The sequence below is a fragment of the Myodes glareolus genome, chromosome 8 (assembly GCF_982192425.1).
Source record: "Myodes glareolus chromosome 8, mMyoGla1.1, whole genome shotgun sequence".
In the NCBI taxonomy this organism is placed as follows: domain Eukaryota; kingdom Metazoa; phylum Chordata; class Mammalia; order Rodentia; family Cricetidae; genus Myodes; species Myodes glareolus.
The window spans coordinates 45,109,066-45,132,074 of record NC_142033.1 but is presented as its reverse complement, the minus strand read 5'-3'; positions in this window follow the sequence as shown (position 1 = coordinate 45,132,074).

Sequence of the window (23,009 nt, the reverse complement as noted above, 5' to 3'; positions counted from 1 at the left end):
AAATTAAGAGCAGTGACTGTTCTTTCAGAGGACCTGGGTTCAATTCCCAGTGCCCTCATGGAAGTTTACAACTGTCTGTAACTCCAGTATCTGATGACTTACACAGACTTACATTCAGGCAAAGCACCAGGCACATAAAATAAGAATAAATAAATTATTTAAAAAACAAATATTTAATTTTGCTTCACGTGAGTAGGGTGTGTGTGTGTGTGTGTGTGTGTGTGTGTGTGTGTGTGTGTAGACCAAAGGATAACTTATAGCAGTCAAAATTTTTCTTTAATCATTTTGTCATAGAGATCAAGCCTGGGCCTTCAGGTTTGGCAGCAGAGATGTTTACCCACTGAGTGAATCACTAACAGCCCACACTCGTCACCCCACACCCACACCCCTGTTTTAAGTATTGGAAGTTTATTTAGTTTGATATAATTTCACAGTTGATAATTTCATTATGTATGAGATTAATTATTACTACAAGTATCCTCCTGCCATCTCTCATCCTGTCCCAACCCTTACTCACTGCAATTTCACATTTACATTTAATTGGCCCACAGAATTTAACACAGACTGCCGAGTGAGAAAGCTGAGAAGCTAACCACTGGCATGCAAGTGCCTCACCAGTGTTTAGAACACTGAAAACCAGACTCTTCTACCAGCATTCATTGTTAGCCATTGACTCTCCAGGGAAAAGCAGAGTTCAATGAATATGAACAGGCTCAGTCTTGTGTAAGCACACTGAAGTAAATCTATCTCAGCTTCTCTGAGCTCATGATAGCAATCTCAATGTCATATTGAAGAGGTAGCATTTCTTTCTAGGTAGAAATCCTTGCTATCTTTTATTTCTGCCTCTTTCTTTGCGATTTTCATTAATATATTATATTCCAATTGTAGATTCCCCTTACTCCACTCTTCTTGGTCTTCCCCCATGCCTTGCCTTTCTCCAGAACCGCTCTTCCCCTTTTACCATTAAAAGAAAAGAACAGGCCTACCATATAGGCACTGAACATGGATTAAACAGGCCAGAGGCCTTATATTTATAATCATTCATATCCCTTTACCATAAAAGAGAATCCTTCACTAATCAAGATTGAGAATGGCACTTGTTTATTGTTATCAGACATATACATTGGGAAGGTTGTTTTGCACAACATACATTCAGAAAAACATTAGTAAAACTTGTTCTCAGGGATATCTACTGAACATGTCCCAAACAGACAAGAGCCCTTATATTCATAATCATTCATAACAATTCCTCATAAAAGAGAATCCTTCTCTAATCAAGGCTGAGCATTGCACTTATTTACTGTTCTCAAGCATGAACATGTCAAAGATTTTACACCACACACATACATTTAGAAAAACACTAGTAAATGAATGTCCCCAGTAGGAGTAATGGAAGGTGTCTATCCTCCACAGACATGAGTGTATTTATTTATTCTTCTATTTATTTTGATTGTGGAGCTTTTATTAAGCTAAGAATTTTCAAAATTGTAAAGATCTCCTTGAAAGAAATAAAGGTCTCATAATCCTATGAATGATTCAAGGTAAATTTCAGCATAACTAAAACTCATTATAAATTAACATTCTAAAATGATATTAAATAGCATCAAGTCTCTAGTCCATAATACATTCTAACTTTGGTTTAACAACCAATGTGAAATCATGGCCACATGATAATGTTCTTTTCCAAAATAAAGAAATATGCATGATCCAATATTTTTATAGAACACATTTGATGTCACAAATAAATACTTTTTATATAAAACATATTTTTATATCTCAGAAAGAAAATGAATATGATAGAAAGTAGATACTACATGAAAAGTATTTTCATTAAAGAAATTTGAGGTAAATATGTGAATACAGCACAACCAATTACCATTAATTAACAACACATAAAAATAGATCCTGAATGGATCAGTGCCATGTAGATCTTTAGCAGAAGATCAGTAGCAGTAGATCTTTCTTATATCTGATTTATGTGAAGCATCATGGAAAAAATGGACAGAAATATTTCTGGAATTACTTGTAGTAACTGACACAGGTGGCCTTAAAGGTACAGAGGGCACACTGAAGTTACTTACATCTCTTTCAGGTAAAATGGAAAACCCTTCTCCTGTGATAATGAAGCCAATTCACAGACACATTCTATACCAGTCACTGAAACATTCAGTATTTGTTAGTAAACAGTTTCAACAATGAACACTATGCAGAAACCTTAGCATATTCTGCTGAAAGTCTAGGTGGTTAACACTAATTCGTCGTACATAAACATATATGATGTACTATTACATGAGCAATTATTTCAAAAGACACTGAAGATTTACCATGGGAAAAATATAGTTCATGAGAACAGAAAGTATGTTAATTTTGTTCCATCAGTTACAACAGAGAGCCACATAATATTGTTGATTCATTGTACCTCAAGCTATAAAATAGGTATTTTAAATATCATAAACTTTATATAACTAATATTGACTGGCGTGTGTGTGTGTGTGTGTGTGTGTGTGTGTGTGTGTGTGTATTAAAAGGGACAGTATGGAGATTGTTGCATGATGATGGGGAACTGACATATTGAAATGGCACGTTGTGTTTCTGATGACCTGGAATCTTAGTTAACATTAACTAACTCTAACATTGACCATGCTTAATACATCAGTATTTTGATCAAAACTCCCATATGGTGAGATGATCTGATGAACTTTGCCATTAAAGCAACTCTTTATTAAATTATGTATTTTATTAACTCTTCATTCTTACAGTTCCATGTTATATATTAGAAAATACCTACTGTATGCCTAATTAAAACTAATGACAAAGGTCATATAAATCCTATAGATTCAAAGAGTTTGAGCAAAATAGACCCATGCTTCAAATCCAAGATATTTGACTAGATATTATACATTTAGCTACTGCTTAAGTGTTAATTCTAATGCTGACTATCTGTTTCAGTGATTCTGTGTTCAGTACCAAAGTGTTTAATTCATTAAACTATTAATGGTTAAATGAGTGAATGTTTATAAAAATGCTTGCTTTCCAACCTGGATTGTAATGAATTCTTAATAAGTATCAGTTATTTCATAATTTTTATATGTTAAAATGAGTTATTATACAGTAACTTTTACTAATATTTCATTTTAGTCACTAAATTTTCAAACCACCCACAATTATGAATTTTGTCACATCTGTTTTCTTTTTCTTTGTTTTTTTTTACACTTGAATAATAATATCCACACTTTCCCAAATTTCCAGTCTTTTCTCTAATGAGCAATGAAAAGTGAAATTGAGAGCATAGAGTGGTAGCAGAAGGTGTAGCGACTAAGGCGTGTCAGTAATTCAGGTAGTTTTTAAGGGATAAAATCTGTAATTTTAAAAATGAAAGTATATATCAGAATAGGAAAAATATGGTATTACAATTAAAAAACAGAAGTTCTACTTACATAATTGTATGGAGTGGAATAATTAACGTGAGTGCTATTTCCTTTTAGCAATTTAACATCCCTCCTCTATTCACTTGAAGGGGTATTTTGTCATCCAGCTTGCTCGCTCATCTGTCCCAACAAATAGGACTGTATTAAAAAACTGACTTGTGCACTAGAGGAAAGAAATGTCTGTTCAAAACTCTCCAATTCTTAAGCCCAAAGTGACTGTTATTTTTATCAAGATGTAACAAGTGAAAAGCCAAGTTAATAGCTACAGTAGAAAAATCAGGATTGGCACATACTAAAATGTCAATCTTATACCCAGAGTATTAGAACTACTTTCTTTTGATTGCTTCTAAGGAAACCTGTTTCTTATTAACACCCTGAGGCCATCTACCTGACATTTTCATTTGTATTTCTACCCTAAGCTATAAACTGGAGAATGAGAAGAAAACATTAATATAACAATCATTGAAAGTTGTGATGCATTGATGAAATGTCAAGAGGAGCTATCTACCCTTGGAATCTATATGAAGGGTTTAGTTCAATGACACATAGTCAGGGAACGAGGAAAGACAACTTGGCAACAGAAAGCGAAAAATTAATTCAGAAATTCACCTAAACGCTTTCCCTTTCTTTTAAGAAAGGGCCAGGCATTTAAACAAAGTAATAAATACAAATTTGAACAAAGCAAGATTTACCAGTCCATGCTTTTCTATGCTCAGTTTGTGAACCAGAGGTTTCCAAAACTTATCCATCTTTTGAGGAAAAATAAAATATTTAAGAATCTTTAATTACCCTCATTTTTATTTACAGATAATATCAAGATGTGTAAATAAATAGATAATTATTGCACTATATTATTTTGTTAACAGTTTAGATTAATTTTTAAATTCCTTATAAAACACAATAAACTATATGCGTTAACACTTGCAAAATTATATTACATAAACTTAGAAATGGAATTACGACAAACACGTAACATACATTCTGATCAAAGCAATCCAAATGATACATTTATCAAGTAAATAAGCTAACATTAGTAGGCCAAATGGATCTCCAAAAATCTGTATCTCCTTGTAGTTTGTAAGCTGAAGTTCATTTCAACAATTTACACTGAAACAAGATATGACTATACTGGTTAACAAATCATAGAGTTTAGTAAAATCTGCTCATTTGTTTCCCAGCCACCCAGATCCAAATAACACAGAAAGTATATTTATTACAACACTATTTGGCCAGTAGCTTAGGCTTCTTATTAACTAACTCTTACATCTTAAATTAACCCATTTCTTTTTTAAAATATTTATTTATTCTTATTTTATGCACATTGAGTACATTGCTATTGTTTCTGTATATGTGCATGTTTGTAAGTGTGTTGTTTTATGCGTGTGTGTTGTTTGTGTGTGTGTGTGTGTGTGTATGTGTGAGAGAGAGAATGTCAGATCTGGAGTTACAGACAGTTGTGAGCTGTCATGTGGATGCTGGAGAACTGAACCTGGATCCTTTGGAAAAGAAGTCAGAGTTCCTAGTTGTTGAGCCATCTTTCCAGCACCCTAGAAAGAAATTTCACTGGGGTATGATCAAGATGAACTAATGGATAAAAGTGCTTACCAACAAGTTTGATTGCCCCCAAGACTGACATAGTGGAAGGAAAGAACTGACTCTCTAAAGCTGTCCCCTGACCTCTTGGATGGAGTGCCAAGGCCTATGTGTATTAATGGGCACATAAAATAAACTTAAGAAAGGAAGGAAGAAAAAGAAATATATTACTTTAGGAGCTAGAGAGATGGTTCAGTGGTGAAGAGCATTTGCTACTTTTCTAGCGAACCAGAGACTGATTAACCTATTTCTCTTAGTTACGTTTTACCTGAGGCTCGTGGTTTACTAGTAAGGTTCTGGCAGGCAGGCCTCTTTCCCCTTCAGTGGCTACGTGGGATCTCTTTGACTCTGACTACTTTCTCCTCTATTTCTGCTTGGAATTCTTGCCTTGTTTTATTTTGCTTGTCGTAGGCCAAAGCAGCTTTATTCATTAGCAACAAAACCACTGGTAACAAAAACAAAAATTCACGGCATACAGAGGGGAATCCTACATCAAGAAAGCAAGTCTCTAGACTGGTACTTACAGGTATGCTTCAACAACCTAAATATTTGAAGAAGGATAAATATTTAAAATTAGAATCTATGTTTATTTCCTTTTTCTTTTACTCATTTAATATAAGATCTTTTTTGCCAGAACACTAGGTATTTAATTAATGGCGAGTTGTTGCCAACTGATCTTTAACACCTCTTTTTCAGAACTGCAAGAAGATTAGTGGAGAATATCTATGGGTTTCTAAAAAAAAAGATGTACAGAGAAAACAAGTTCTCACGAGAACTTGATATTTCTTACATCAAGCAAATGTGATACTACAAGAAGTTTAATATGAATGATGACAAAAATATTCAGAAACATCATAAAAATAGCAAAACAAAATATGAAATAACCTTTACTACTCATCTGTAGCAACTTTTAAAAGTTAAGGTATTACATGCTCTCATATATTTAGAAGTTATTAAGTATTTATTCATATATAAATAATTTATTTTTAGGCTAATAAATTAAATGCAAAATTTAAAGATGGAAAATGATCTGTTAAAATTCATCATGGGAAAGATCGACAATGGTAACAGATGCATAAATAGAAGAGTGATAGGCGAAACATACATCTGAAACAGTTATTATCGCTTAATAAATCTAGCAAACTTCACAGTTCCCTTCAGTGATTTCTATTTTAGGTTTGTGTAGTAGAATATACTTTAATAGTAAAATTGATGATATGTCTATTAAAGATACAAATTTGATTTTATTACTTAATAGTTTCAATTAGTAACCACCAAGTCAGTTGTTTATTGTATAATGGTTTTAATTAGCAACAACCAAAACAGTTGTATTTGCCTTAATATTGATGATTACGTATGAGAATTTCTTTATAATATAGTGGTGTGGGACCATGGTCTACATTCTGTCAATCATATGTTAAATAAATGCTGATTGGCCAATAGCCAGGCAGGAAGTATAGGCAGATCAACCAGACAGAAAGTAGAAGGCGGGTAAATGAGAACAGGAGAATTCTGGGAAAAGGATGCAGTCCTGGTCTAGCCACAGAAGAAGCAGGATGTGACTGCTTCATTGAAAAAGTTACTGAGCTATGTGGCTAACATAGACAAGAATAATGGGCTAATATATGTTATAAGATTTAATAGGAAACCTGAGCTAATAGGCCAGTTTGTAGTTAATGGAGACCTCTATGTCATTTCTTTGGAATTTATTGATTGTGGGAACCAGGAAGTACAGAAACCTCAGTCAACAATATAGACATGAAACCTTAGTCTAAAAATATTTTAATTACAGCAGCTTATTTACTATAGAAAGGAAAGCTTGTCTTCCTTTATTAAAAATAGTCTATAACTTGATTTTCCAAAAATACATCTTGCTAAATCTTACTTCTATTTTTATAAACACTGAAAAATACCTACTAGGAAATGTCACATAGTATAGAGAAAAAATACATAATTGATATAGCTTTGACCAGAAACCTTCTATCTAAATCTTTGTGCATATCTGATGAAATAAGCATCTTTTGAGTATAAGGATAATTTATTTCTGTGAAGAAGGTCACGAAACTTTCTATATTATGTTAGAGGACTCCTTGACCCAGAACAATTCACTTCTGTATACAAGGGTACAATGATTTTATTTATTCTTGCAGTAATCACTAGGATGAATCACAAAGGATTAATTCAAAAGGCCATGGAGCATAAGAAAGCTCTTTGTTAAAGGGTTTATTTCAGTACTGTTTACTTTCTGCTGACCCCTTATAAACCTCATGAGCTTTTATAAATCTTCTTTTCCTCCACTCAATCCTTGCTTTATATAGTAGAACATTTTAAGAGGAAATTGATGCCTGTTTTCCACTGGCTTTATTAAAGACAAGAATGAACAAGCTAAGAAATAGAAATGAATGTCCACTTTTTTTTTGTAATTAGGTTGTTTTTTATTTTGAGATTTTTTTAAATAATAAATTGGTCTTAGAAGAGGGATAAATGGAGAGTAACAGACTACTTCTCAGCATCTGAGAACTTCAGTGCTGGTCCTTATTTCTTCTCTTATCAGTAGGACAAAATACCTGACACAAACAGCTAAAGGAAGGAGTTAGTAATTTTGGGTCATACAGAGTTATTTCCATCACAAGACTGAATTGCTCCTTCTATTGAAGAGGAATATGGGGTGGGAGTTGTTCACATGGTAGAAGATAAGAAGATACTTGGTTAGTAAACGGATTTGTGTGATACTCAAAGGCCAGATCTTTGGGATATACTTCCACATGACATGTCCCACTTTTAAAAACCAACAGAATTCAAAATAAAAATTTTTGAGTCTGGGATCAAAGAGTTCCAAATATGATCTTGTATATTACACAGACTCCTACAGAGACAGAATCTTTCCACTATCCCACGTTGCATTAGTTTGTGTATTCTAAGCTTTAAATATCTGATGTGGGAATTCCCTCTGTATGTTGTGGATAAGTTTTGTTACCTGTGGTAATAAAGAAGCGGCTTTGGGATAATGACAGTGCAGAATACAGTAAGGAGGAAATTCCAAGCAGAGCTAGAGGAGAAAAAAAGGCAGAGTGAGAGAGACATTATGTAACTGTCAAAGGAGACAGATGTCAGTCACCAGCCAGAACCTTACTGTAGGCCACAGCCTCATAATGATCTACAAATTAATAGAATGAGTTTATTTAAGATGTAAGAGTTAGCTAGAAATATGCATAAGCTATTAGCCAAACAGTGTAGTAATTAATATAGTTTCTGTGTGATTATTTTGGGTCTAGGTGGCAGGGGACAAAGGAATAGTCTCCTACTACAAAATGGCATGTCAACGTGGAGCATCTACATCCACATAAAACCTGAGAGAACTTGGAAAGGAATTCTAGACAAAAAAAAAAACAACAACAAAAAACAGAGTTAATCACTGCTTCATGGTAGCAGTGTTTTCTCAGTGAGCTCTGTTTGCTAGAAGCAAGCAGAAGCACGATTCCTTTAAGAGAAGTCTTTCCAACTCACAGGAACAGCAAAAACTGTGTAGTACCATTTAGAAGGTTTTCTGATTCGTGCTAGTTCCATGAACAGCTCTGGCTCTTTCAGGAGACTGAGATTTAAATGTGTTTGTGAGCAGCATGTTGCAAGTTATTTGGTGGTAGCATGGGCCAATTGCTTACCAGAGTGGAGGTGGTGAACATGGCTCCTACACAGAGGTCCCAGATCTGGCAGTAAAGGTATTCTGCCATATTGAAAGGATGAGAGAAGCAGAGCTACCATCCAGGGCCACTACAAATACACTGTTTCCATTTTAAAATGTTCCTTGTCAGAAAAGGTTTGCAGATATGCAATAAATACAGATTCAGACAAAAGTAAATCTCTGAACTAGTCACAGTGTGTTTAAAAAATGTACATAGGCTTCAGAGAGATAGAAAAAAGAGTATAAACAGTTTTTAAATGATGTAAAGTCTTTAAGGAGACAGTAAAAGTAATGCGAAAAGAGTTTAGACAGTCATAGATTAAAGGAGTAAAGAAAAATAAGTCACACAAAGATGGAATATATACAGAGAGTTTGGATTGTGTATAATAATGTGTTTTCTTTGAATTCTTTGACTGCAGAGAAATATTTGGTTCTGGGGCTGCAACATAAATCAACGTATATATTTTAAAGGTATCTTGACTTCAAAATTTGGGTCTAAGAACATGCTGATTTGGAAAAGATGTTTTTCTTTTGTTTCCTCAGAGGATAGGAAGCTGTGAATTCCTTACTGACTAATATGGCTTGATCAAACAAGACTGCCTGAAGCAATGGCACAGATGGTCTAAAATCCATGACAGCTTCAGGACAGCTGGCTGAGGTGGACCTATCACAAAGGATACTCCATGAAGTACCTGATTAACAGCAACCCCAATCAACAGAAAATAGTCATGAAAACAACATCCACATTTCCTAAATGATTATTTATAAATGTTTGCTTGCATTTAAAGAGGAATGTGCTACAGAGATGAGTACTTTTTATTGGTATGGATCATGGTCTATTTATACAAATTTAAGGTCAATTTTTATATTTATTTTTGCTCTTGTTTAAGATATTGTGTCTGTATAACTTGGATGCCCCAATGTTACAGAAGAACTCTGGGTGATTGTCCAGATGTTTCTGCCAATCTAAAAGTTTTCAAAGTTGCTTACAATGCACTTCCTGTTTACTTAGGTAATATTATATCCTTCTGGAATCTTTGATGGAATTAAGAAAGATAGTTATAATTATAAAAGATGGGTAAGACATAAAAGTTTAGACTCACAAAGGATAGATGATAGTGTATTTTCCTTAGTTTGCCATGTGTAGGTATATTAACTATTGTAACTATAATTCTTGCTTGAAAACTTTTTTGTTGTATGTAATCTTGCTATGTTAAAGTTAAAACATTCCTTTTTAATTACACAGAAAAGGGGAGGTTATGTGGTATTCCCCTCTGCATTCTGTGAATATGTTTTGCTACTAGTGGTTAATGAAGAACCTGTTTGGGGCCTATGACAGGGAAGAATAGAGCAAGCAGGAATTCCAAACAGAGATATAGAAGAACAGAAGACAGAGTCAGAATGACACCATGTAGCTGTCAAAGGAGATTGATGTCAGATGCCAGCTAGCCAGAATCTTACAGGTAGGCCACAACCTCATGGTGATTCACAGATTAATAGAAATGGGCTAAGTTAAGAGTTAACTTAAGAGTTAACTATAAATATGCCTAAGCTGTTGGCCAGTGTTGTAATTAACATAGTTTCTGTGTGATTATTCGGGTCTGAGTAGTTAGGAAATAAACAAGCAACTTTAGTCTAAAAATACCCATAGGTCACCGAACATCATGTGCCTTTCATTCTCTTAATTCTTGCTTAGTTTTTCTACCTTCTCAGCTCATCAAGTTTATCACTGACACGGACTCCTTTTGTTTTTCTAGATCTTACTTTCATAGTCCTACATACTAGTCTCCATTTTTTTCTGATTATTGTATTTCAATTTTTTTGACTAATGGATTCATTTATCTAAGTTTCTTCTTAATTCTTATTCTAGAGAGGGTCCATTTTGTAAAAATTCATCAATTCCCACTTTCTCCTTCCTCACTGAAATCTAGTGTTTTTTTTTCTTTGTACATCAGCTATATAAATAATCACTAATAGGGTAAGTTGAAACAATACTAGTCTCTCAGAGTTAGAGTAAAGCTTCTTTCCTTAGGGTCAGTGGGAATCAAATTCCCTAGGGAGTAGTACTATTACTAGATACTGGAGAATCTAACACTTGCTCTTTCAAATATTTACACTATTTGTCTCAACTCCTTGGTTCTTAAATCCTTTCTTCACCTCTAGAGACAATAAAACACTTTAATGCTTTGTTGCTTATATTTTTCTCCATTTTGATCTTTATACCTCCCCTTCCCTCTATTACAGACACTTTTATGAGATCTGTGACTAATTCTCATAATTCAAAATGATCTACTGGTCTTAAAATAATGAGCTTAATTACACTTTCAAAGTCATTTTTTTTGAAAATGTAACTTTTACATGTTCTTGAAATTAGGAACTACATATCTTTGTCAACCATTCTTATCCTTCTCTATCTAAGTAGGGCTCACTATGTATTATAAGAGAAAATGAGCATGACAGTTTTCTTGCCTTGATGATCCCCCCCCAAAAAACTAAGAAATTTTTAGAAAATAGAAAGTCATTTAGTATAACCTCACATTAAAAAATTTTGGTGGTGACCTTAGACAACTAACTTACATTTTGGAAGAAAGTGATACATAAAATATGTTGATGTCTAATCATTTTTAGTAAAATATGATTGCTTTGGTTATATGCTACTACTATTCCTTTTTCTTTGCTTTCAGATAAATGCAAAGTATTACCATTATTCTAATGACCAACTGTATTTATCATGCCATAGCATACCTTATTCATTGTTGTTTTCTTGCCAAAAGTTTCTCTAACTTGTGCCCCAAATCCTGTTTTGAGTTTTGATTTAGGATGATGTAGTGAGATCAAAATGATGATTTTATGATATGTCACACTTTCTTGTGTACCACCTGGATATTCTGCTGCAAGGTATCAATGGTTCACATTTCAAAGTTTAAATGAATATGTTTTAGTAGCCTAATGATGAATACAACTAATTTTCTATACATTTCAAAATACTTCTCATAATGATAAAAAATTATGTCATTATAATTTATTGAAATTTTTCTCTCTAACCTGTAGGTGAGATTTCTGCCCCTTCAATCAGGTCTGTCATATAAGCCAGTTCCCAAATAATCACACAGAGACTTTTTATTAATTATAAATTCTCATTCAGTAACTTAGCCTTGTTATTAACTACCTCTTGCACCTTAAATAAATCTATATTGCTTTTCTATGCTTTGCCATGTTTTTGTAATTTTTTCAGCACAATTTGTTCATTTCCTAAATCTTCTGTGTCTTTCTTCCTTCTTCTTCTGGTTGGTGAACTCTTGTGACTCTGTCCTTTTTCCCAGTGTCCTCTTGATTTGGTTCTTCTGCTTAGCCTCTCTCTGTCTACCTATTGAACAGTTATCTCTTAATTAAACCAATGAAGAGTAATGCATATTCACAGTGTGGAAAATGGATTATTCAACAGCATTACTTTATTGTAATAGTTTGAATTTATTTAGCCCTACTATCTCATAGAGAATTGCACTACTAGGAGGTGTGACTTTGTTGGAGAGGATATGGCCTTGTTGGAGGAAGTGTGCCACTATGGGGATGGGCTTTGAGGTTTTCTGTGCTCAAAATACCACCCAGTATCCCAGTTGACTTCTTGTTACTTGCATTATGTAGGACTCTCAGCTACTGCTCCAGTATAGCATCTGCCTTCAAGTCACCAGGTTCTCAGTCATGAAGATAATGGACTGAACCTCTGAAAGAATAAGCATGGAACACCAATTAAATCATGCTGGCCATAATTTTAAAAATAAAGTGTGTTGAATCAACTAAAAATGTAGTAATTTCTACTTTGTAAAAATAGACAGTTTAACCAGTATTTTGGATACAGAAAACATTCTCATTGTCATAAGAAAAGGGATGTTTAAGAACAGTGTAAAATAAGATGTCACAGTATATCATAGCAATTAGTAATTTGAAACAAATATAATAGCTGTTAACCTGCAACATGGAAATAATGAATATTCACAATTATTAGAAGGCAAATCTTCTGAACAGCAATACAATAGAAATAAGGATGCCCACTTATGTACCATGAATAACAGGTTTGTGATGCTTTTCAAACTATAATCTACATAAGAATCTTTTTAGAGGAAAAGAATCAAGTGTTGCCTTGAACTGTGAGCAGTACCACCCTGGACTGTTAGTTCTGAGTATTATAAGAAAGCTGGTTTAGCACACCATGGGGCACAAGCCTAGAAGTTGCATTCCTCCATAACATTTGCTTCAGATTCTGCCTTCAGGTTTTTATTTTGGATTCTTGCCTCAACTTCAATGAAGGACGTACTTTATGCTGTAGGATGAAATAATTATTCCCTCCTGAAATTTACTTTTGGTATTTTTTTAAAGCACAATAGAAACCCTAACTAAGAGAAAGAGAAATACTGTGGTTTGTTGTTGTTTCATTTTAATTTTAAGTAATAAGGTAGTTGATTCTTTGAGGCATTTTATTGATTGTTTTTTTTGAAAATTCTCATCCACCCCCCTTAAGTACTTAATAGAATATTATAATTTCTCAACTGGGAGGAAGAAATCCTGTCCAAAATATTCACTTTTTTCTGTTCACCTGTGCCTTCATCACAGATAAGCATACTACAGAGAAAGGATTGTGGCCAAAAACTAAAGCCAAAACACACATGAGTAAACTGGTAAATTTAGCATCACATTCAAAGGACATTTTTAACAACAATCTCTGCAAATTGTGCTCTCAGTCAGCAGTATCAGAGCAAAAGCCCATTAGGAATCACATTGATAAAACATTAAAACAGATTTGGCAGTTGAGATTACTGCTGAATTGGGAGATAAAAACTAACTGTACAATCTCAGATTTTTCATGTTTGTGTACATCTGCACACCTGGTATCAGAGAGCATTGAAATCTAGATACTGTAAATATGGTAAAAGTTTAGGGGATCCAATGGGAATCCACACATGAAAGCACTCAGTTTGTAAACCCTGTGGCTGTTTGTTGGCCCTCCTAGATATCTTTAAGCTTTAAGAGATTATGATTAAGTAGGATTTTCCATGATAAATTTTAGCTCTTAAGCTTCAGAAATCAAGATGAAATGTATATTTCTAACTGCCAAACATAGCTGGCAGTATAACACAAAGCTTTCCCTGTCAAAATTCCCATTTCTCTGTTAGGGAAAAGAGATGATGGAAGTGTGTCACACTGAAGTATAACAAAGCAGAGCCTTGCAGTCTTTCCAAGTTGAGAACCAGAGGACGTTTTTACAAAGAACTCTAACCTCAGAAAAAAAAATGGACTTTTGGCTAATAAACTTAATGCTGCCTAAATAAACTAACACTTCATGAATAAACACATTAAATATATTAATTTTTTTATAATTTAAGAGGAACCATACAAGTGCCTTGCTAATCTCTCAAACAAATAGGATATTAAATTATTTCTAAGTGTATTTTATATAATTTTTAATTTTTAGGAATATTACTAATAGCATTTCTCAGAAGCCACATATATGTTGTTGATGTCTTCCATAAGCAACCTCTGGAGATGCTCTCATGCTACGTGAACTGATCTAAAATGTTAGATAAAATATTATCGCACTGAAATGTATTTCATGGTTTCCAAATTGTTATAAGTATAGATTTTTGAAGTTGTCACTAGAATGTAACTATGTTCCCAAATCCTTGACAATAATTATTTTCTAATGCTGCATGAGGCTCCTACTAATCCTGTCTGTTGTGCTTTCCTCACCTTTCCTCCCAATGCTTTATGGTAAAATCTCTACAGCGCTGTGTATGATTCAGGAAGAATAGGCAGTATAGGAAAATTTTGTGGGTAGCAAGGAAGGAACATGTCACCATCCGATTAACAGCCACAGAACCACACCAAAAATCTTGAGGAATGTTCGAATGTGTACTGGGCATTTAATAAATTGACCTTACTTGCTTTTGCCAACATTCCCCACTCATCACCATAATTTTATTGCTGAGATTTCTCTTTTATATCAGAATCATTTGGTATGTTTAGATAAGGATGGCATAACTTACTGCACTTAATTATCTAACAAAAACTTATGGCCCATGTCCCAGTTATGTGACCAAAGAAATTTAGTTGAAACATTTGATTGACTGTTTCAAGTATTGTTTAGTCTTCTTGTCATCAGTACTTTCTTCCACATATGTAAAGCATCTATTCGAATGGTTCCCAAAACACAAGAATCATCTCAATGAATCATGGGTGATGAAATGTCAGGTTCTAAAATCGCCTGATAAAAATGCTTTTGAGTTAATATCCGGGTCTTCTATTCGATTCCATAGGTCAACTTCATTGTTCTTATGCCAATACCAAGCTGTTTTCATTACTGTAGCTCTGTAATAGAGTTTGAAGTCAGGGATGGTAATGCCTCCCAAAGTTCCTTTATTGTATAAGATTGTTTTGGCTATCCTGGGTTTTTTGTTTTGCCATATAAACTTGATTATTGTTCTCTCCAGGTCTGTGAAGAAGTTTGATGGGATTTTGATGGGGATTACATTGAATCTATAGATTGCTTTTGGTAGAATTGCCGTTTTTACTATGTTGATTCGCCCAATTCAAGAGCAGGGGAGGTCTTTCCATTTTCTGGTATCCTCCTCAATTTCTTTCTTCAAAGACTTAAAGTTCTTGTCAAATAGGTCTTTCACTCCCTTGGTTAGAGTAACCCCAAGATATTTTATTCTATTTGTGACTATCGTGAAAGGTGATGTTTTTCTGATTTCCCTCTCTGCTTCTTTATCCTTTGTGTATAGGAGGGCAACCAATTTTTTGGAGTTGATCTTGTATTTTGCCACATTACTAAAGGTGTTTATCATCTGTAGGAGTTCTTTCGTAGAATTTTTGAGGTCGCTTATGCACACTATCATATCGTCTGCAAATAACGAAAGTTTAACTTCATCCTTTCCAATTTGAATCCCCTTGATCTCCTTATGTTGTCTTATTGCTATTGCTAGAACTTCAAGCACTATATTGAAGAGGTATGGAGAGAGTGGACAGCTTTGTCATGTTCCTGATTTTAGTGGAATGGCTTTGAGTTTCTCTCCATGCAATTTGATGTCAGCTGTCAGCTTGCTGTAAATAGCTTTTATTATATTTAGGTATGATCCTTGTATCTCTAATCACTCCAACATTTTATCATAAAGGGGTGTTGAATTTTGTCAAATGCTTTTTCAGCATCTAATGAAATGATCATATGTTTTTTTTTCTTTCAGTTTATTTATATGATGGATTACATTGATAGATTTGCATATGTTGAACCAGCCCTGCATCTCTAGGATGAAGCCTACTTGATCATAATGAATAATTTTTCTAATGTGTTCTTGGTTTGCCAGTATTTTATTGAGAATTTCCGCGTTGAGGTTCATGAGTGAGATTGGCCTGTAATTCTCTTTCTTGGTTGTGTCTTTGTGTGGTTTTGGTGTCAGAGTAACTGCAGCTTCATAAAAGGAGTTTGGCAATGACTCTTCTGTTTCTATATTGTGAAATACATTAAGGAGTATAGATATTAGCTCTTCCTGGAAGTTCTGGTAGAATTCTGCATTGAAACCATCTGGTCCTGGGCTTTCTTTTGGTAGGGAGATTTTTGATAACAGCTTCTAATTCTTCGCGACTAACAGGTCTATTTAGATTGTTCACCTGTTCTTGGTTCAACTTTGGTATATGGTATTTATCTAAAAAAATGTCCATTTCTTTTACATTTTCCAATTTTGTGGCATACAGGCTTTTGTAGTAAGATCTAATGATTCTCTGAACTTCCTCTGTGTCTGTGGTTATGTCCCCCTTTTCATTTCTGATCTTATTAATTTGTATATTCTCTCTCTGCCGTTTGATTAGTTTGGAAAGGGGTTTGGCGATCTTGTTGATTTTCTTCAAGAACCCGGATATTAACCCACAATCCTATGAACAATTGATTTTCGACAAAGGAGCTAAAGGTGTACAATGGAAGAAGGAAAGCATCTTTAACAAATGGTGCTGGCATAACTGGATGTCAAACTGTAGAAGAATGAAAGTAGATCCATATCTATCACCATGCACAAAACTCAAGTCCAAATGGATTAAAGACATCAACATTAATCTGACCTCTTTGAACCTGATAGAAGAGGAAGTGGGAAGTAATCTACAAGACATAGGTACAGGAGACCACTTCCTAAGTAGAACCCCAGTAGCACAGACAATAAGAGAATCGATAAATAATTGGGACCTCCTGAAACTGAGAAGCTTCTGTAAAACAAAGGACACTGTCAGTAAGACAAAAAGGCTACCTTCAGACTGGGAGAAGATCTTCACCAACCCCTCATCAGATAAAGGCCTGATCTCCAAAATATACATAGAACTCAAGAAACTAGACACTAAAACTCTAATTAACCCAATTAAAAAATGGTGTACTGATCTGAACAGAGAATTCACAACAGATGAACTTCGAATGGCCAAAAGACACTTAAGGTCATGTTCAACCTCCTTAGCGATCAGGGAAATGCAAATCAAAACCACTTTGAGATACCATCTTACACCTGTCAGATTAGCTAAACTCAAAAACACCAATGATAGCCTATGCTAGAGAGGATGTGGAGTGAGGGGAACACTCATCCATTGTTGGTGGGAATGCAAACTTGTGCAGCCACTTTGGAAATCAGTGTGGCGGTTTCTCAGGAAACTGGGAGTCAACATCCCTCAGGAGTCAGCAATTCCACTCTTGGGAATATACCCAAGAGATGCCCTATCATACTACAAAAGCATTTGTTCAACTATGTTCATAGCTGCACTATTTGTAATAGCCAGAACCTGGAAACAACCTAGGTGCCCCTCAATAGAAGAATGGTTAAAGAAGGTGTGGAACATATGCACATTAGAGTTTTACTCAGTGGTAAAAAATAATGACATCTTGAATTTTGCATGCAAATGGATGGAAATAGAAAACGTTTTACTGAATGAGGTAACCCAGACCCAAAAAGAGGAGTATGGTATGTACTCACTCATAAGTGGATTCTAGCCTTAATTAAAGGTCTTTGAGCCTTTAATTCGTGATCCTAGAGAAGCTTAATAAGAAGGTGAACCTGAAGAAAATCATACAGTTATCCTCCTGGATATTGGAAGTAGACAAGATTGCCAGGTAAATTTTGGGTGCACAGGGAAGGGGGGGCGTGGAGAGGTGGAAGTAAGGGGAGAGGACTAGAGAGAAGGGGGAGGATTGGGGTTAGCTTAGGGGAATGGGATGGGGGGGAGGGAGGAATGATGGTTATGGGAGCAGGGAGGTATATATCTCAACTAAGGGAGCCATATTAGGGTTTGCATGAGACTTGATTCTGGAGAGGTTCCTAGGTCCAAGGAGAGGGCAGCAGAGGAGAGGGTGCCTGAACTGGCCTTGGTCTGTAACCATACTGATAAATATTTTGCATATCACCATAGAACTTTCATCTGGCGGTGGATGGAGATAGAGATGGAGACCCACATTGGAGCACTGGACTGAGCCCCCAAGGTCCAAATGAGGAGCAGAAGGAGGGAAAACATGAAAAAGGAAGTCAGGACCACAAGGGGTGCATTCACCCACTGATACATGGGGACTGATCTAATGAGAGCTCACCAAGGTCAGATGAACTGGGAGTGAATGATCATGTGATCAAACCGATTCTCTGAATGTGGCTGACATGGGGGCTGACTGAGAAGCCATTGACAATGGCACTGGGTCTTGTTTTGTCTGTATGTACTGGCTTTTTGGGATTCTAGTCTGTTTGGAAGATCACCTTCCTAGACCTGGAGGGAGAGAGGAGGAACTTGAACTTTCCACAGGGCAGGAAACCCTGAGTGCTCTTAGGTCTTGAGAGGGAGGAGAAGAGGGAGTGGGGGGAATGGGAGGGTATTGGGAAGAGGGGAGATAGTGGAAATTTTTATAAATAAATAAATAAGTAAATTAAAAAAAAACATGCTTTTGAGTGGGTCTAAAGAAGGGAGTTCTGAAAAGTATTAACAGGGTATGCCTTCATTTCTTTACATCCAAGGAAAAGTCAGAACCCTTTGCTGTTTGCCCTCCTGTCTTGTTGATGTATCTGCTATTGTTGATGCTGCAGCTCCTTTGTCAACATCAGTGTAGCTTCAATTCCCAGCCACATGGATTGAAGACTGGAGACTCTAGAGAACCTAGAGTTTCAGCACTACAATGGAACTCCGAAGGCACCCAGCTCTGTAGACTCAGGAGGTGCTAGTTTTCTCATTAAGCAGAACAAGAGACATTTTTGGACTACCCAGTTCCTATCAGTTGTAAGCTGTGCTAGTAATAAACATGCATTCTCTTAATTCTACTTGCCCCAACAGCCCAAGTGAAAATGTCTAAAGAAATATTGCACATGGTGACGAAACATTTGATCCATTCAGTTTAGATTTAAGGGTCTCCCATTCATAGGACAAATAACCTTAAGATTGCTATTAACAATAGAAATTTGCAAAATAGTTGTCCTTCCATTCTCTTCCCCTTAAACATATAAGCTGCCCTTAAACTACACAATAGATCACTACAAAGTACCCAATTATCATGGTCAGTGCTTGGAGAAGTATCCCTTAAAGGGCAAAATATACTAAATCTCAACTTTGTCTCCTTGGAGTTTGTAATAATTTTTAATCACAAATTAAATTCTTTTGATGTAGAGGATCCCATTATTATTTTTAATGTAGTAGTCCCATAATAGCTCAGAATTGCTTATAATAAAGGGTTCTTTATTTAGGGGTAGACTCAAAGATCATCAGTCCTTTGCAAGAGCAGGGAATAGAAACCAAATACAGCAGCCAAGAGAGAGAGAGAAAAAGGGAGATAGAGATAGAAAGAGAGAGAGAGAGAGAGAGAGAGAGAGAGAGAGAGCACGTTTCTACATCTGTTTTTATAGCACCCCAAGATGACATCCAAAGTGGTTCAGTATTTCAAAGACCATTGGCTGAAGGAGTTCCCACAACATTTTAATATTCTTTCCTGAATAAATTAACAAAGAGCAGCACTTTAGAAATAAAGTCATGAGGAGAATGGATGGATTTTAGTCTAGATTAACTTTTTAACTGTGGTGATGGAATCGATAGTGCTGGTTTTACTCTGTATAACCTTCATGGCCAGAAATTTCACCCAAGAATTTCTAACCTTTTTTTCTGCATTGTTTCTCAAACTTCTTTATTCAACATTATATCTAAGAGAATGCAGGCAGCACCTGTCCACTGTTAAGAGAGAACTTATATCAGTTTGAATGATTTCTGGATAAAATTTCTTTCTTGAGTATACCTACAATTTAGTGAGAAGACAATCCATGTGAACAGGATTTTTCATACAGACAATCTATTTAGAGATTCTTTTCTACTCCAAAAGACAGTAAAAATAATTTGTCCTTTTATTGTAAGTAGTAAAAAATAGTAAATAGCATGAAATAATGTACTTTGGTACAAAAATAAGTTTTGAGAGGAATCCTTGTATTTTCTCTTTTTTAAAAAATCCTTTTATTGATTTTTAGTAAGCTCTACGTTTTTCTCTGCTTCCCTCCTTGCCTCTCCCCTTCCCTTCAACCCTCTCCCAAGGTCTCCATGCTCCCAATTTACTGAGGAGATCTTGCTTTTTCGACTTCCCATGTAGATTAGGCCTATGTATGTCTCTCTTAGAGTCCTGATTGTTGTCTAGGTTCTCAGAGATTGTGATTTGTAGGCTGGTTTTCTTTCCTTTATGTTTAAAAACCACTTATGAGTGAGTACATGTGATAATTGTCTTTATGGGTCTAGGTTACCTCACTAAAAATGATGTTTTCTAGCTCCATCCACTTGCCTGCAAAATTCAAGATATCATATTTTTCTTCTGTGTAGTACTCCATTGTGTAAATGTACCATATTTTCCTTATCCATTCTTCAGTTTAGGGGCATTTAGGTTGTTTGCAGGTTCTGTCTATAACAAACAATGCTGCTATAAACATAGTTGAGCACATGTCCTTGTGGCACAATTGAACATCCTTTAGGTATATACCAAAAAGTGTTATTACTGGGTCTTGAGGAAGGTTTTTCCTAATTTTCTGAGAAATTGTTACACTGACATCCAAAGGGGATGTACCAGCTTGCATCCCCCACCAGCAATACAGGAGTGTTCCCTTTTCTCCACAACCTCTCCAACATAAGTTGTCATCAGTGTTTTTGATCTTGGGCATTCTTATAGGTGTAAGATGGAATCTCAGATTTGTAATTTCTTGTTGATTCAGCTTAACATTGCTAAATTATTCAGGCAAATCTTGTTTTGAGCAATAAATAAAGAAAGAAATAACTATTACTCAAAAGGATTTGATTCATCTATTAGGTAATTTAAGCTTAATTGCCTTAATTATTCCATTAATTATCTTTTATCATTAATTAATTTTTCACTTTTTGATCAGCTACAGACTTACTCTGTGCTCTTGTCCATTCAGTTGCTATTTCATTGGAGGTATGTGCTCAACTGGACATTGGAGAGCAAAGTCAACCTGAAGAAATCCAAATAGATCTAATCCAGTCAAATGTTTTCTCTCCAGTGTCTGATCTTTGATAGAAAAACTTAATCACTTTCACTCAAAAGCACCAACTTTTTCTAATTTTAGGTAGTAGTACAGTCTTAGAGTGGAAGAAAATCCATTTCTCATAAAGATAATATCATCTGCCATTAGATTCACCAGCTTAGTCTCAGTGTCAACAAATACAGTAGCTTATCCAAGTTAGAGGGTTCAAGGTGAAGGATGAAATGAGGGACAGAAATGAATATAGTACTTATGGGTCATCAGGGGCACATTGGAACATCTGAATTTTCCTGAAAGTTCCAAATAGAATGTCAGCATAATTCAGCAGCTTCCAAAAAGTGTGAAAATATTACAACTATCTTCATGACATCTGCAAGTGGGAACTTCCAGCTGAGTAGAGTAGTCTTTGGGTTATATTTACATGGAAACATTTTTTATTTACCCACAACACATGAGAATATACATACAATGTTGAATAGAAAACAATGGAAATTTTGGTGATCATAATTAGCCATTTTAATTAAAGTTTTATTATAAGACTTCCAGTTTTTGGCTAACATTCACTACAAAAATAATTAGAGAATTTTCCTATGATTGTAGAAAATTGATAAAAATATCTATCTTTCATTATCTTAGAATTTCCAATAATATGTAGAATTAATTCATCCCAATTGCTGTACCTTTCATCAGTTGAATTAAAATGTAAGAAAAGAATAATAGTTGTTGGCCAGTTTATGTACTTCCTAGAATGAATTATAGTGAAATTGAGAAAAATAAACTCATAAAGTCAGAGAGGTTCTGAACTATCACAGACACAAAATGGTACATTAAGATAAACATACACAGCTGGAACTCTAAATAATTAGTGAATGTCACTTAGTTTACTATTAAATACTTCTTAAAGGCATCACTTGTTATGAGATTAGTAAGCATAATTTATTCACAAATTGCTATAGAAACACTGTTTTCCACTTATAAAATGCAGGCAGCTCTAGTATTCATAGATAATGGAATCAGAATGAAATTACAAGGACATGTGACCTTTTATCTATTATTATAATCTAGCTACTATTTAAAACATGAAAGTTGACGTGAATCTTGAAATATTAGGTAAATTTCCAAGAGTGAAACTTCTGGGTCATATAATAGATACATGCTTAGCTTCCTTGAAACCGTGATACTGATTTCCTTAGTGGCCGGACTAGCTTACTTTCTTTACCTGTATTTGATTTTTCTTTTCATAATGATTACTGTTACAACTGGGATGAAATAAAATCCCAATGCAGCTTCAGTTTGCATTTCTCAAATGGCTTATGAAGTTGGTGAGGAAGAAGAACAATGAGACAGGAGAGAATGATGAAGTAGAGAAGAGTGGAGCATGGAGGAATATGCTCAATATAAAATATACACATGAAAATGATCCTATGTAAAAATACAATGTATTTTTAATTCTATATTCCTAGAATTAAAGTTTATTTTGAATATATAAATTTTGGAGCATGGAAAGTCATTTTAGAGTTCTCTCTCTGGAAAAAAATTTACGTTTTACCTCTCCTAACAATTATCTATTACCAATAACTCATCAACTATAAGTAGGATTTGTGACCTTCAGCTCTCCAGGTGGGAAATATGGCTGGCTTGATATTGTGTATGGAATTCTCAAACAAAATTTTAAAAGCATTCAAACAAGTTTAGAGATGTATTAATAAATAGAACACCCTCTACATTTCTTAAATGGATGTAAATTAACATAGACAATATGGAAAACAGTATCAAATA